The sequence below is a fragment of the Sinocyclocheilus rhinocerous genome, unplaced genomic scaffold, assembly GCF_001515625.1.
Source record: "Sinocyclocheilus rhinocerous isolate Xijiao unplaced genomic scaffold, SAMN03320098_v1.1 scaffold837, whole genome shotgun sequence".
NCBI classification, from domain to species: Eukaryota; Metazoa; Chordata; class Actinopteri; order Cypriniformes; family Cyprinidae; genus Sinocyclocheilus; species Sinocyclocheilus rhinocerous.
In genome coordinates this window covers 509,342-522,878 of record NW_015650219.1, presented here as the reverse complement: position 1 = coordinate 522,878, position 13,537 = coordinate 509,342, and the positions used below count along the sequence as shown (strand labels likewise).

Genomic DNA, 13,537 nt, shown 5'->3' with positions numbered 1-13,537 from the left:
AATTAATTTCTTTAACAAAACAAAAAACAACAACTTATTGACCCCAAACTTTTCAATGGTAGTGTGTAAATTATAAAGCCAGTAAATCAGATCCCCTGTGATTTTTTTTTTTTTACTTTTGGATGTTTTACTTATTTTATACACCTTTCAAATAACTTTTATTTAGACTATTTTATACACTACATAAGTACATAATGGTATGGCAGTACTCTGTCACAGTCATGCCAAATAAAGCTCTGAGACGAAGCAAGACACACACGCGCACACACACACACACACACACACGTTTACTTAGCTATCTAAATGGGGACATTCTATATGCGTAATGGTTTTTATGCTGTACAAACTGTATATTCTATTGCCCTACACCAACCCTATACCTAAACCTAACCCTCACAGGAAACTTTCTGCATTTTTACAATTTAAAAAAAACTTTGTTTACTTTATTTTTATACCAGTTTTACAAATGAGGACGTCCCCAAAGGAAGGTTTTTGGAGATTTTGTCAGGTTTAGCTCACTTTTGGGTACAAATTTGTCCCCAAAATATAGTTAAGTTGGTTACACACACACACACACACACACACACACACACACACACACAGAGTTTGAAAAAGTCTCCTCAACCTCTCTTACAAAGATCCCAAGCCTCTCATGAAGCACTTACCCACATCAGCTGTTGTCTCTTGAGACTCTTGAGTGTCTGGGAGTGTGTCTGTCAAATTAGGGTACATCCTACGCTCGGTGAGTGTGTTTGCTGTACCGCAAAGAACCTCTCTCAGCATGCTCTCTGGGTGTGAAGCTCACAAAATTTCCTGAGGACCTGGAAGAGCCTTGTGTGAAGTCCAGCTGAATCTCTATGGTCATTAGAGGATTGCTCAGGTCCTGTTTCTTCTCTTCCTTTTACTGGTTGTAAAACTCTCAGTTCCTCAGCGTTTTCTTGTAGGTCTAACAGATGAGATCATTCTCATGTGAGAGTATTAGCTGGCTGGCTGAATCTACCATATTTTCAAGTGTATTCATTAAGAGCCTTGGAGCATAAACTGAGGATTTGATTATTAGAGAAATAGCAGGTGATACAAAATAGCTTCTCTCTGTCTCTCCTTCTCTCCCTGGTAAACCCAGTATTTACCACTCCAGGCTTGTAAAATAGGGTCATCATGGCAACAGTTGTGTCTGTACACAAAAGATTCAATTCTAAAGAAGAGTAATGTCTATCTGTGATTGCATATTTCAAATATTTAAAATGGAATTTATTCCTGTTATAGCAAAGCTGAATTTTTATCAAGCAATTATTAAGTCTTCGGTGTCACATTATCCTTCAGAAATCATTCTAATATTGATTTGATGCTCAAACTATTTATTATTATTATTATTATCAATGTTGAAAACAGTTGTGTTGCTTTATTTATTTATTTTTGTGGAAACGGATACATTTTTTTTTCAGGATTCTCTGATGACCTCACAGTTCAGAGCAGGCTTCCAGCATTCATGAAAATCATATTATTTTCTTGAAAGCTACTGCAGCAAATTAAATAATGTAATTAAGCCCCACATAAATGCCAGTGTTTACAAAAATTAACAAAATCAAATGTTTTGCATATGAGTTGAGAAAAGATTTTAAATAAGCCAGCTGACATTTTAGATGACTAAATGCAATAAAAACTCAGAATAGCTTTCTACTTTCTCTACATTCTACTTATCTACTTCTGAAAAGCTACAGAGATTTAAAACCGTCATGTGGTCAAATGTATTGGGCATTCCTGCAACTACTGCAGACAATCTCTGTAAATATTCAGACAGCACACTCGGACCATTAAGAATATCGCACACAAAAATGGCAAAGGCTCCCTTAAAATGACAGGCTCTGAATTAGCTGGCTTTATAATCTAGGAGAGAAACATTAAGTGGTGGGTGCAGTCTGTGCAGAACTTATTGCAGAGCTATATTTCTGTATTATGGCCATTGTGCTCTTATAATGAAAGTAGCCTCATCATTTGGAAGAGTGTCTCTTTTGCAGTGAACTATATCTCTTCATCATAAGGACTCTGCACATGACCTATATGACCTGACATCACACAAAGATCAGCAGGGTATGAAAACACTATAATGTTGAATATGTACATAGACACCTGGATATGAAGTCAAGTCTAGTCACCTTTATTTTTTTTTTATAGCGCTTTATACAATACTGATTGTGTCAATAAGATTGTGCAAGAGGACAATAACAAAGAGTCATTTTTCAGCTTAAGTCAGTTCATTGATGATTCAGTGATGTCATCATCCAGTTCAGCTCTCTTCCAATAGTGCCTGTGCAATTCATATTGCTGGCAAAATGTTATATACATAAACAAAAATGCTTAAATTCATCCCCAATATTTAAGGTATTTTTAGTGGAATTTGATTGTTTTATATCTTCTCTGAAATTGTTAAAAAACAGAAAGTCATTAACATGTTTAAAATATTATGACATTATTTTCAGTGCCCGTTACTAATTAATGTCACACTTTGTATAGCACTGACTGTCTTATGGTATGCTCTGTTTGTTATTTGTTCTATTTTCATTAATAAAAAAAAATAGTGCCTGTGCAATCAGTCAAACAGACAGTTTATTTGAAATATAGGATAAATATTTCAAATTCTTGTAGGCCTAGTTTCAATTATGATCTGGATGCTACTATTTTTAGCTAAAATATGTTAATTAATTATACAATTATATATTGTTTGTGTATTTAAAGCAGCACTATGTAACTTTTTGTGTGCAGGTACATTCATGAATTAATCTTCCAAACCGCGTTTTTGTCTTATTCCGAATCACTACGGTACACTTATAATAAGTACTTATATTTGGACTATTGTAGCCTGGTCGGGTCGTCATCGCTGCGGCGTAACACATACCTGCGTGAATCGCCATAGACATAAACTTAGAGAAATAGCTCCGGTTGGAATGTTCTTCCGCGGGATGTGTGCAGTTCTGTTTATTAACGGCTAGAGCGCCAAAAGTTACATAGTGCTGCGTTAAGACTTCAAAACACAGGGAAAATAAAATGTTGGAATTTGGCGCCATCATGTGGTAAAGTTATGGAATTGCACATATAACGGCGTTACTTTAGGTGGTGATAAAGCGGCTTATGACAGCTATTATGAGTCAAGCTTGTTCTTTAATAATTTTACATGACATCTTTTATATCTCAGCCATGCATGTACATGAATGCGTTTCTTCAACTTCAGGCACTTTTATATTTGAGTTGATATTTATTAAAGCTTTTTTTCCTACTGCATTATGAAATTCACATTAAAACTTGGAAATCTTTTTCTATGCCTTTATTTTTTTCTACTTGTCAGTTGCTTTTATACACATTTTTAAATGCTAATCTTAAAATGTTAATCTAAACAATACAAAATAAACATAATCAATTTTTTAATATTATGTGTCAGTGCATTAGGCCTATCATTTTCCAAAAATTACAGCTATCCCTAAGTTGTCTCAAGTTCTTTCCATTGCAACCAACACATTTTTACAACAAAAGTTAGTATAGGCCTACTTTTTTTCTTTGACCAAAGAGACAATAGTGAGATAAAATGAGATGTGATGTATGAAGAAAAGAGAACATTTAAAGTTAACATGTTTGGACAAAATATTTTGTGCATAATTCTTCCCAATCATGGTGTGATTGTTTTAAATGCAATTGTCAAATGTTTAGAATGTAATTTACACCACTGTGATCTCAATCACAAAATGCTGCTTAACACAATAAAAATTTGCATGTTGGTGGAAATGTTAATAATGTTTGGCAAAAAAAGGACAAATGTACAGGAAAGCATACTGTGATGTATGTCCACTAGTTGCCAAAATAGGCCATGCCAACAGGGCCAAAAGTGCCCATAGTTGAAAAGACACACACACACAGAGTGCAAGGTTATCACGTAATATGACTTAAAGATTCTGGTTTGACACATAACATACCACACAATTCTGAATCCTCTCTTCTCTTAGTATTCAACTTTTTAATAGCCGAAGAAATTGGTTATCTGAGAAAAAGATTTATACATGTATTTGAATATTCCAGCAGCTGTGCTTTTGTGCGCTGTCGTTGGGCTGACCTGAATTTGCAGATTTCCTCTCAGACCTATTGGTTACTGTTGATAAAAGGCTAATTGTCGGAGATTTTAACATTCACGTTGATAATACAAATGATGCATTAGGACTTGCGTTTACTGACCTAATAAACTCTTTTGGAGTCAAGCAAAACGTCACCGGGCCCACTCATCGTTTTAATCATACGCTAGATTTAATTATATTGCATGGAATAGATCTTACTGATATAGATATCGTACCTCAAAGTGATGATGTTACTGACCATTTCCTTGCATCGTGCATGCTGCGTATTACTGATATTAACTACATGGCTCCGCGTTATCGTCAGGGCAGAACTATTGTTCCAGCCACCAAAGACAGATTCACAAATAACCTGCCTGATTTATCTCAACCTGTTTGATTACGTCTTTAATCGATTTTTCCGTACATTTCTGCCATATGTACATTAACTGACAGTCACCACTGATAAGCTACCACTAAATATTGTAGAAACTTAATTTGCTGTAAAGTTGCTTTGCAACGATTTGCATTGTGAAAAGCGCTATACAAATAAACTTGAATTGAATTGAATTGAACCTGACATGAATTCCTGCAGAATCCTTCGCTGGAGGCGCATCAAGCTGCAACATGCAGAAGAGAGGAGAGATACGGCGTTTTACTGATTCAAAGACTGAGAAAGAGACATTTCTGCAAACTGATCTAATTAGCAACATTATTATATTGTCATGTTATTTGAATTGTAAGTAAATCTATCTGATGTCTGGGCACATGTTTACAGCGGTGTAATATTAAGGCTCGGTTGGTTGGGCACGAGGTGCGTCAGCGTAGCCTGGGTATGGCGCAGGTAGGCGTGGAGAGCCGCGCGCCTAGAATCGAAATCCGGAACGACATGATGAAGACAAGCATTTTCAAACTAAGCAGATAGTTACAATTTCGCGTCAGAAAGTTACAGCGACAGTTTGACAGCAAGAAGGGTGGTCACGGTTTGAGGTACGTTTCGAGAAAATACTTCTATTCCCTAACAACAGTTGCTTTGAGATTTCGCTTTGAGCGCGTCACTTTCGTTACTGGCTTTATGGAATTGTGTTATTGTACTTAAATTGTCATAAATCAGATTAGTTAGCCAAACTAATAACTGGGTTACAATCTTTTATTTTGTAGTGGGTTTTTCTCAGCTTGTTCAAACATGTTACGCTCATTCACTCGGGCCATCAAAACTAAAAAGTGGCAATAGTTAAAGAAACACCCACATACACTAAGTGCAAAATTTTCACGTGTCCTGTACAAAGTATTCATGCAAAAGAAATGTTTTCTACATTATTGATAACATTTGTTATCATGAAAGACAACAAATGCTTGTTGACATAAAAAGATTTACTTTGTTGTTTAACCAAGTCTGAGCTGTAGATTTTTTATTTTTACTTGTTTTTTAATATAAACAAATAATAGACCGCTGTATGCTGATTCTTGTGTGCCATGCTGAAGATTTGATTATAATGTGATGTAGTGATGTTTCGTTCGTGAACGAATCGTTCTTTTTGAACGAATCTTTTAGGTGAACGAATCGTTCTCGTTCACGTAATCCATTGACTCAGGCTGTGTCCGAAATCGCCCCCTATACCCTCATTCACTATTCCCTACATTAGGTCACTAATTCAGCAGTGCATTGTGGGATTGAATGAGTGCACTCGAGAACGTCCACTATGGTTTCGGACACAACTAAAAATGGCTGTTCCCTCAAATAGCGCCCTATTTAAGGGTATAGGGGGCGATTTCGGACACAGCACGAATCAGTGAACGAATCTGAACGAATCACTTTGGTGAACGAACTGAAAATGAACGAATCTCTTGAAAGAATCAACATTTCAACTCAAGCTGCATGTATTTATGCTGTGAAACATTTCTAATAGCTGGACTTTGCTCTTTAGTGGTGTATTTTTATGGGAGAGAAATGCCTGGTATGCATGACTCAAGAGTAAAATGGGGAAAGCAGAGTAGCCAAGTAGTCTTCAAATGCTTAAAGTTCACCCGAAATGAAACTCCTGTCATTATTTACTCACCCTCATAATGACTTTATTCTGGGGAACAGAAAAGGAGATGTTAGGCGGATTGACAGTCTCAGTCACCATTCACTTTCACAGACTGTTATTCTGCCTAACATCCCTTTTTGGGTTTCACAGAATGACATGAGGGTGAGTAAATAAAAATTTTTTTTTTGCTGAACTGTTCATTTAAGCACATTCTTTGTGTACAGTCTTTACACTATATAATCGCTGTGGTTTACAGTGGAAGTCAGGCACGGGCCTACATGCTTGTGCTTGTTATGAAGACTAGAAAATGGCATTGCAACATTTTTTTGCAGGTGAAAGTGGGACATTTGTGTTGTAGAATATACAAATGAATCCAGTTTACAACGTTAACAAAAAGTCCATCTGACAGATTAGCTTTATGTTTTTGTGAAGCAGTTTGGGTGTTCCTGTGCATCTAGATTAAAGGAGTAGTTCACTGCCAGAATGAAGAGATCATTTACTCACCCTCCACTTGTTCCAAACCTGTATGCGTTTCTTTGTTCTGTTGAACACAAAATAAGATATTTTGAAAAATGTTGGGATCTGAACAGTTGATGTGCACCATTGACTTCCATGGTGTTTTTTTCCTACTAGTCAATTGTGCCCATTAACTGTTCGGATCCCAACATTTTTCTAAATATCTTCTTTTGTGTTCAACAGAAGAAAGAAACTCAGTAAATGATTCAAAGACTGAGAAAGAGACATTTCTGCAAACTGATCTAATTAGCAACATTATTATATTGTCATGTTATTTGAATTGTAAGTGAATCTATCTGATGTCTGGGCACATGTTTACAGCGGTGTAATATTAAGGAGTAAATGATGACAGAATTTTCATTCTGGAAGTGAACTACTCTTTTAATATGAGCAATTGATTAACCTGTTTGTACAGGTAGAATGAAGTTAAATTGTGCAACGATTTATTGTTGTCTTTGAGCTTTTGAGAAAACACAACACACCTTTTGTTGTATTTTGTTATAAGTTGTCTCAGTTGGTTTTGTTTGCAAATACAAACAAACACAGTACTAGAATTGCTTATCAAGTAGACTGTAAAAAAAAACAGGCTTTGAAATGATTATGATCATTGAACTGCGTAGGACCAACGATATGCAAAATAAAATTCCTCAATAGAAATTGGTGAATTAAAATTGAATTCATTTGGTGAATGCATAAATAATAGAAAGTGTGATTTATGGTTTTTGTTGATTTGTTGTGATGCTTTGAAGACATTATTACTTTCTTGTGGAAAAAGGTTTCTAAATGTCTCTTGAGATTTGATAGATTCATGCTCTCATCGGACAATAATTCACTGCCATTTATCCTTGCTGTAAGTGAAACTGTATTTAATGTAGTCTGATTCGAATGTTCTTTTACCTTGGATAGTTATTTTTTTGCATTGTTTTCAGGAATGAGAGCATGTCATGCAGCCTGAATAATCTGAATAATTTGCCAGCTTCTACCAAGTGACAGATTAATTTGCAGCCAAAACAACAGATATAGAAAGTATTTTCTCCTCCATTAAAAAAACAAGTTCAGAAGTTTAAAATATGTTTTTGTCCAATTATATGGTTAGTTAGATTTTATTATTTGAATATTAAATAGTTTTTTCCCTTCTGTCTGCGACTGTTATGGAACAGATCTGCAACTCATTTCACTGAGGAAAGCAGTGAATTTCTGTATTGGCAGGATATGCTGTGCTACTCTGTAATTCATGAAATATACTGTGTGTGCCCGTGTCTGAACTGGTAAAACTCTGCTGCATGTCAGTGCAGGTTTAGAGGTTGTGAAAGCATTGGTTTGTTTCAAAGCTGTGATGTTTTAGCCAGTTACCCAGACAGATTTTCAGATCTGAAAAAATCTGATTTGTTAAACAAGCCTTAAACTGATCGGATCCGAACAGCCTTTTATGCTTACTGAACAAAACCTTGCAGTCAGTCTGGTAGAGTTACTGTAAATGTTACGGTACAGCTTAGTTTTATATAGTAAAAACCTAACCGACTGAACTGCAGTAATGGAATCTAATTTCCATCTTATTAATTTTTGTATTGCTTTTCTTTTTGTGGTTCTTTATATTCAAATAAGGATAAGGAAATGTTTTACATAAGTTTCAATAATCAATTGTAAAATGTAGTTCATATTATCGTAGGTTTATCTTAGGATAACTCAAACTACGCTTCACTACAACCCGACAAAATAAAATTTGGTTTAACTTGAAGAAATGTTGACAGAAATATATTACTGTTGTACAGTAGAATCTACTTCTCAAAGTAATAAATAACAACAACAATAATACAGTTTATACAACAATATCACACATTTTTTCATCTGTGTTTTAATTTTAACTGTAAACTTCTGTTGTACAACACTTGTTTGCCAAAAAATGGGCAGGCGTGGCCCGATATACAAGGCTTATATCCAAAAAATCCTCTATTGTGTGGTGCCATTGCAATTATTTAACTGCTCCCGATCGAAATGAGAGAGAGCAAGTGTCCCCTACCGGATGTTGCGTACTTCTGTAGCTGAAACTTGGCAGCCACAAACATGCCACGAAAGTGGAGTATTGAGAAAGATCACCCATATTCTTTTTCTACGTTGTTTTCTCTGTAAACAGAACGTGCTCCAGGAGAGCCAGCTGACAATGTTGATTGTCCTCCATTTGTTTTTGTTCTCAAGTTATGTTTGATCTCGCGAGTCTCTGTGAGAACTCGTGTCACTAGTGTGAAATCATTTCAACCATAGATATGTATAGGTAGATCCCTCATTAATGATGGTTTGTGTGGGCTGCTATACGTTAGCCGTCCGCCATATTGGAATATCTGCGCTAATGACAGACTTAAGCTGAATTTTAAGACCAATGCTGTTTTCAACGATCGAACAAGCTTACATACCTTTCCTTTTTGAAGTGCCGACGTCCTGGCTTTGTAAATGCATAACTTACAGCAAATGCATACAGTTTCGAAGTGTTTATCCAAACATCTTGGGAGATTCTCTTGCTCCCTGTATTTGGCGCGCTGTGTTCCTGACTGTGCTCGTGCAGTGTCATGAACTGCGCAGACTCGGATCACTTCTGCCACTGGTTCAGTGGCTTGCATTTTGTTTACCAAATTATGTTATGTACCAACATATAATATGCACTCTCGTTTAGATCATCAGAAGACTAATTCATAGATACTAAACATGGTAGGGTTACATATATGTAAGATGACATGAATGAGTGTTTCGATCATAAGCCTGCATAAAACAGTATAAAATATCAACATACAACATACACAATGACCTGAAGGATATGTGTGTTCATTCAAAGAAAGGTTTTCCTATGAATTAATTAGAAAAGAGTCAATTTCTACTGTGCACTGTGTCTCTTCCTTATGAAAAAGGCAGTGATTTTCCCTACTTACATTCCATTAGGTCGTAAATGTATCTGGTCTAGCAAAGGTTGGTTGGTTGCCATGGGGAACAGGGGGGGCCTGGTGTCGTTGCAGACATCCTGGCACCCAGTTTATTGGGTGAGGGGACTGTGATGATTTGTTAATCTAATGAATAACTGATTTGTTAAATCAAATGAAAAATTGTGTGTTTGATTGGTCCAGACGCTACAGCTGCAACTGTAATTATACCATAGACTGTATAAAATATGTACATAGTGTCCGTGACGTCACTCGTAGGTTTCTAAAGAGCATTTTTGAAGCCCAAAATGGGCGGAGCCGGCAATCGCCATCTTGGCAGTGTGTCACCGCGCGTCACTCCTGGATAATAAAAAATGGGCAAAGAGGCGTGGAGCTGGTTGCTGAAACCACGCCCGCCTAGCTCGACGGTAGTGACAGCAGTGGCAATCCACCTGTCACTCAAGTGGCCACGCCCTTATTTATACAGAACTTTAAGGTTTAATATAATTTAAATGGATGAGTTATAAAAAATTCACCCCTGTCACAGTTGTCATGAAGGGCAAAATTAGCTATATAGACCAAAACCACTTCCACAGGATTGACTCCCTTTTGGAGGCAGTCTCTAGCGGCCAGTCGATGAATTGCAGTTTAAGTCACTTCCGTGTTGGTTTCAAGAGAGAGACCAGAAGGTTGCCGCTTGAGTTATATGCATGTATGAATAATATATATCTTCAGTAGACTTCAAAAGATGCTTTTGCTAAACTTAACAATACAACAAGACAAAGCCCTTAGCTAACAAGGCATTTAATAGGTACTTTAGTTTAAAAACCTGTAATATTGAGTTAATATATAGTATATTAAAAACACAAACCAACACATTCTTACCTGTGAAAGTTCATCCAGTTTCTTCAGGAATTTAACTTTAGGTGTTTGTTGTTGCATCTTGAAACTCATTGATTTTTATTGTGAATGACGGCATATAGACCGTTCCAAGTTGGCGGACGTGTCTACATGCTTGGAATGAGGAATCTACCTATACATTTCTATGGTTCCAACAATCAACAAGTGTGTGGTCTCGTGGTCCGGCTGAATCATGTAATGTGTGCGTTCAGATAATTATAATGCTAAAAATCGGTTGAAACTGTCATTATGTCTGTCTCCCACAGTTTTAAAATTGGTTAAGATTTGAAAATTATCTAGTGTTGTCACGGAGTCACAACCATCACAGACCAATTACAACCCATCATCACCAGATCAGCACGCTCCACCCACTCGTTCACTCGTTCAGAAGACCAGACCAAATGCAGAGCTCCATGGATACTGGCGGGGATCGCCCCACCAATCCTTTCGCTGATCTGGTTAACGCTGTTCGTCTGTCTCTCCAGCCCCCCACGTCTGCCACTTCCATCTGTCATTCCAGCTGATCTCGTACAAGCAGCACGACAAAAAGTGCGAGTTCCATACCACCTCCGTACACTTTCTGGGCTATGTCATTGACCAACACGGCATCCAGATGGACCAGAGGAAGGCGGAAACTATCCGGAACTGGCCTCAACCAGCTACTATCAAAGAACTACAACGCTTCCTGGGATTTGCCAACTTCTACCGAAGGTTTATCCACAACTACGGCCTGCTCAGCTCACCTCTCACCTCTCTACTCAAGGGCCAGCCCAAGTCTCTGTCCTGGAACCCATCTGCCTTAGAAGCCTTCCATCAACTCCAAGAAGCCTTCCAAACCGCTCCGATCCTTGTTCATCTCAATCCAGATCTCCCGTTCATCGTCGAGGTTGACGCCTCATCCACCCTTTCACAGCGACAGGGTGATCCTCCACGACTCCATATATTGTCATCTACTCACCAGTCTACATTCCTGTCCAGTTCCGTGCCTCTGTTCAATAAACTCTGTTTTATACAACTTACCTGTCTGCATCCTTCTGTTGTGTGACAAGTGTGTCCCAGGCCCTATGAAATGTAAGGCCGATTTCACACCGCAAGCGTGAGCAGCACATATTTTTTTCGGCGTCCATGTTAACAAATGAGTGCATTCACACCAAGAGCAGGAGCATCACGTGAGCGTCAAGCAGGAGCGTCGGGTGAGCAGTGCTGAAGTGATGGTTTCGGCGCCGAGTCTGTTTTTGCTGCTCTGCTCATGGTCGATCACATCATCTATTTAAAGGAGGTGGAACTGCTGGAGGGTGCCCCCTCCCAGTCTGGGCTGCCGTTCCAGAACCTCCTCCGGTCGTGCCGGCCACTTCCAGGTTCTTGGGGTCGTTCTCTGGGCACCCCGGGCTAAGAAGCAGCGTGGAGGATCCTCCGCTGATGTCGGTAAGGGAGGCGGTGGCCGCTCACGATCCACCCGAGGCGGCGGTGCCCACTCACGATCCTCCCGAGGTGGTGGCACCCGCTCACTATCCTCCTGAAGCTGCGGCACCTGCTCACGAAGCTCCAGAAGTGGCGGTGTCCGCTAACAAAGCTCCAGAAGCAGCGGTGTCCGCTCACAGTTCCCACGAGGCAGCGGTGCCCGCTCACAAAGCTCCAGAAGCGGCGGTGTCCGCTCACAGTTCCCCTGAGGCGGCGGTGTCTGCTAACAAGGCTCCAGAAATGGCGGTGTCTGCTCACAGCGCCCCCGAGGCGGCGGTGTCCGCTCACAAAGCTCGAGAAGTGCCGGTGTCCGCTCACAGTTCCCCCGAGGCGGCAGTGTCCGCTCACAGTTCTCCCGAGGCGGCAGTGTCAGCTCACAAAGCTCCTGAAGCGGCGGTGTCCGCTCACAGCTCCCCCGAGGCGGCGGTGTCCGCTCACAATTCCCCCGATAACTAATTATACTGAAACATAAATATATAACCAGTTTACCTGATTCAATGTGATGGCTGAGCCTGTTTCTGAGATAACAACATGCCAATCCGTGGTTTTTCACCACCAGAGGTCGCCATCTCCCTTACTCTCGGACTCCATTCCCCAGACTCCACTCACCTGTTCTCTCATTACCTGATCATTGATTAATTTGCCCCAGCTGTTTACCTGATTGCCTTTTCTCTTTAAGCTCCCTGTGTTTTCTGTTCTGGGCTCATTTGTCTCACGGAGGTACCTGTTCATGCCTGTGATTTCTGTCTGCCCTGTGCCCAGTTTATGTCCCGTTTTCAGCATTTATGTTACTCTAGCTTTTTCCCCTTTGGGGTGGTTTCAGGTGTGTTTTTGTTTATTTTGTGATTTATAAATAAAGAGAACCCATCTGCCTGCATTTGAGTCTTCGCCTCTTTCGAACAGTGACAATATGGCAGAAATGTACGGAAAAGTCAATTAAATACGTAATCAAACAGACGATGAACACTATTAACAGCAATTATTATATGATGCAATCAAACTTATAGCAAAATTTGGTAGTTCTGTATGTTGTTTCAGGGTTGGCATCATCTGAGGTCCTCTGATGGGGTTGGCATCACCTCAAAATGACTTTATTTCATTCATTGTTGTTATATTTGATAGATTATAGCTCATTCAGTCCTTTTTACCTGTTGAAATACCCATAAAATGCACTTGCCAAAAAGTGATTTGAGGCAGAAAGAACAGTTCACTTAATAAGTAGAGTCTGTAATCACTTTTTGGCAAGTGTAAAACTGCGTTTTATGGGTATGGGTATTTCAACAGGTAAAAAGGACTGAATGAGCTAAATGAATTGATTGCATTCGAGGGTTATATTTGACAGATTATAGCTCATGCTGTCCTTTTTATATCTGTCATAAACGTTATCAACGCTGTCAAAAACAGTAGCATTTAACACTAGTACACACAGATCTGTAGAACAAGTAGGTTACAGAATGAAATGATATACGCAAAAACTAGCCATGAAGAAGTCTGTCATGTCATTCAGTATAGTTACATTTTCACAAATCATGCTATACACTTTCATAAGAGCACTAGACAAAGTTATTGTAGTTATGTATTGTTGCAATAAACAACTGATAAAATTATCCACCCTTAAATATAG

At 38.8% G+C, this 13,537-nt stretch overlaps 1 protein-coding gene across 1 annotated transcript in view; it reads left to right on the top strand.

The window, feature by feature from the left end:
• Window positions 1-4,975: 4,975 nt before the first annotated feature.
• The window catches only part of LOC107711563 (arf-GAP with Rho-GAP domain, ANK repeat and PH domain-containing protein 2-like), a 122,222-nt gene continuing 113,660 nt past the window's right edge, over window positions 4,976-13,537 (top strand). Inside the window, exon 1 of the mRNA XM_016516552.1 lies at window positions 4,976-5,087. The gene's annotated coding sequence lies outside the window, so the exon portion shown is untranslated. The remainder of the gene's footprint in view (window positions 5,088-13,537) is intronic.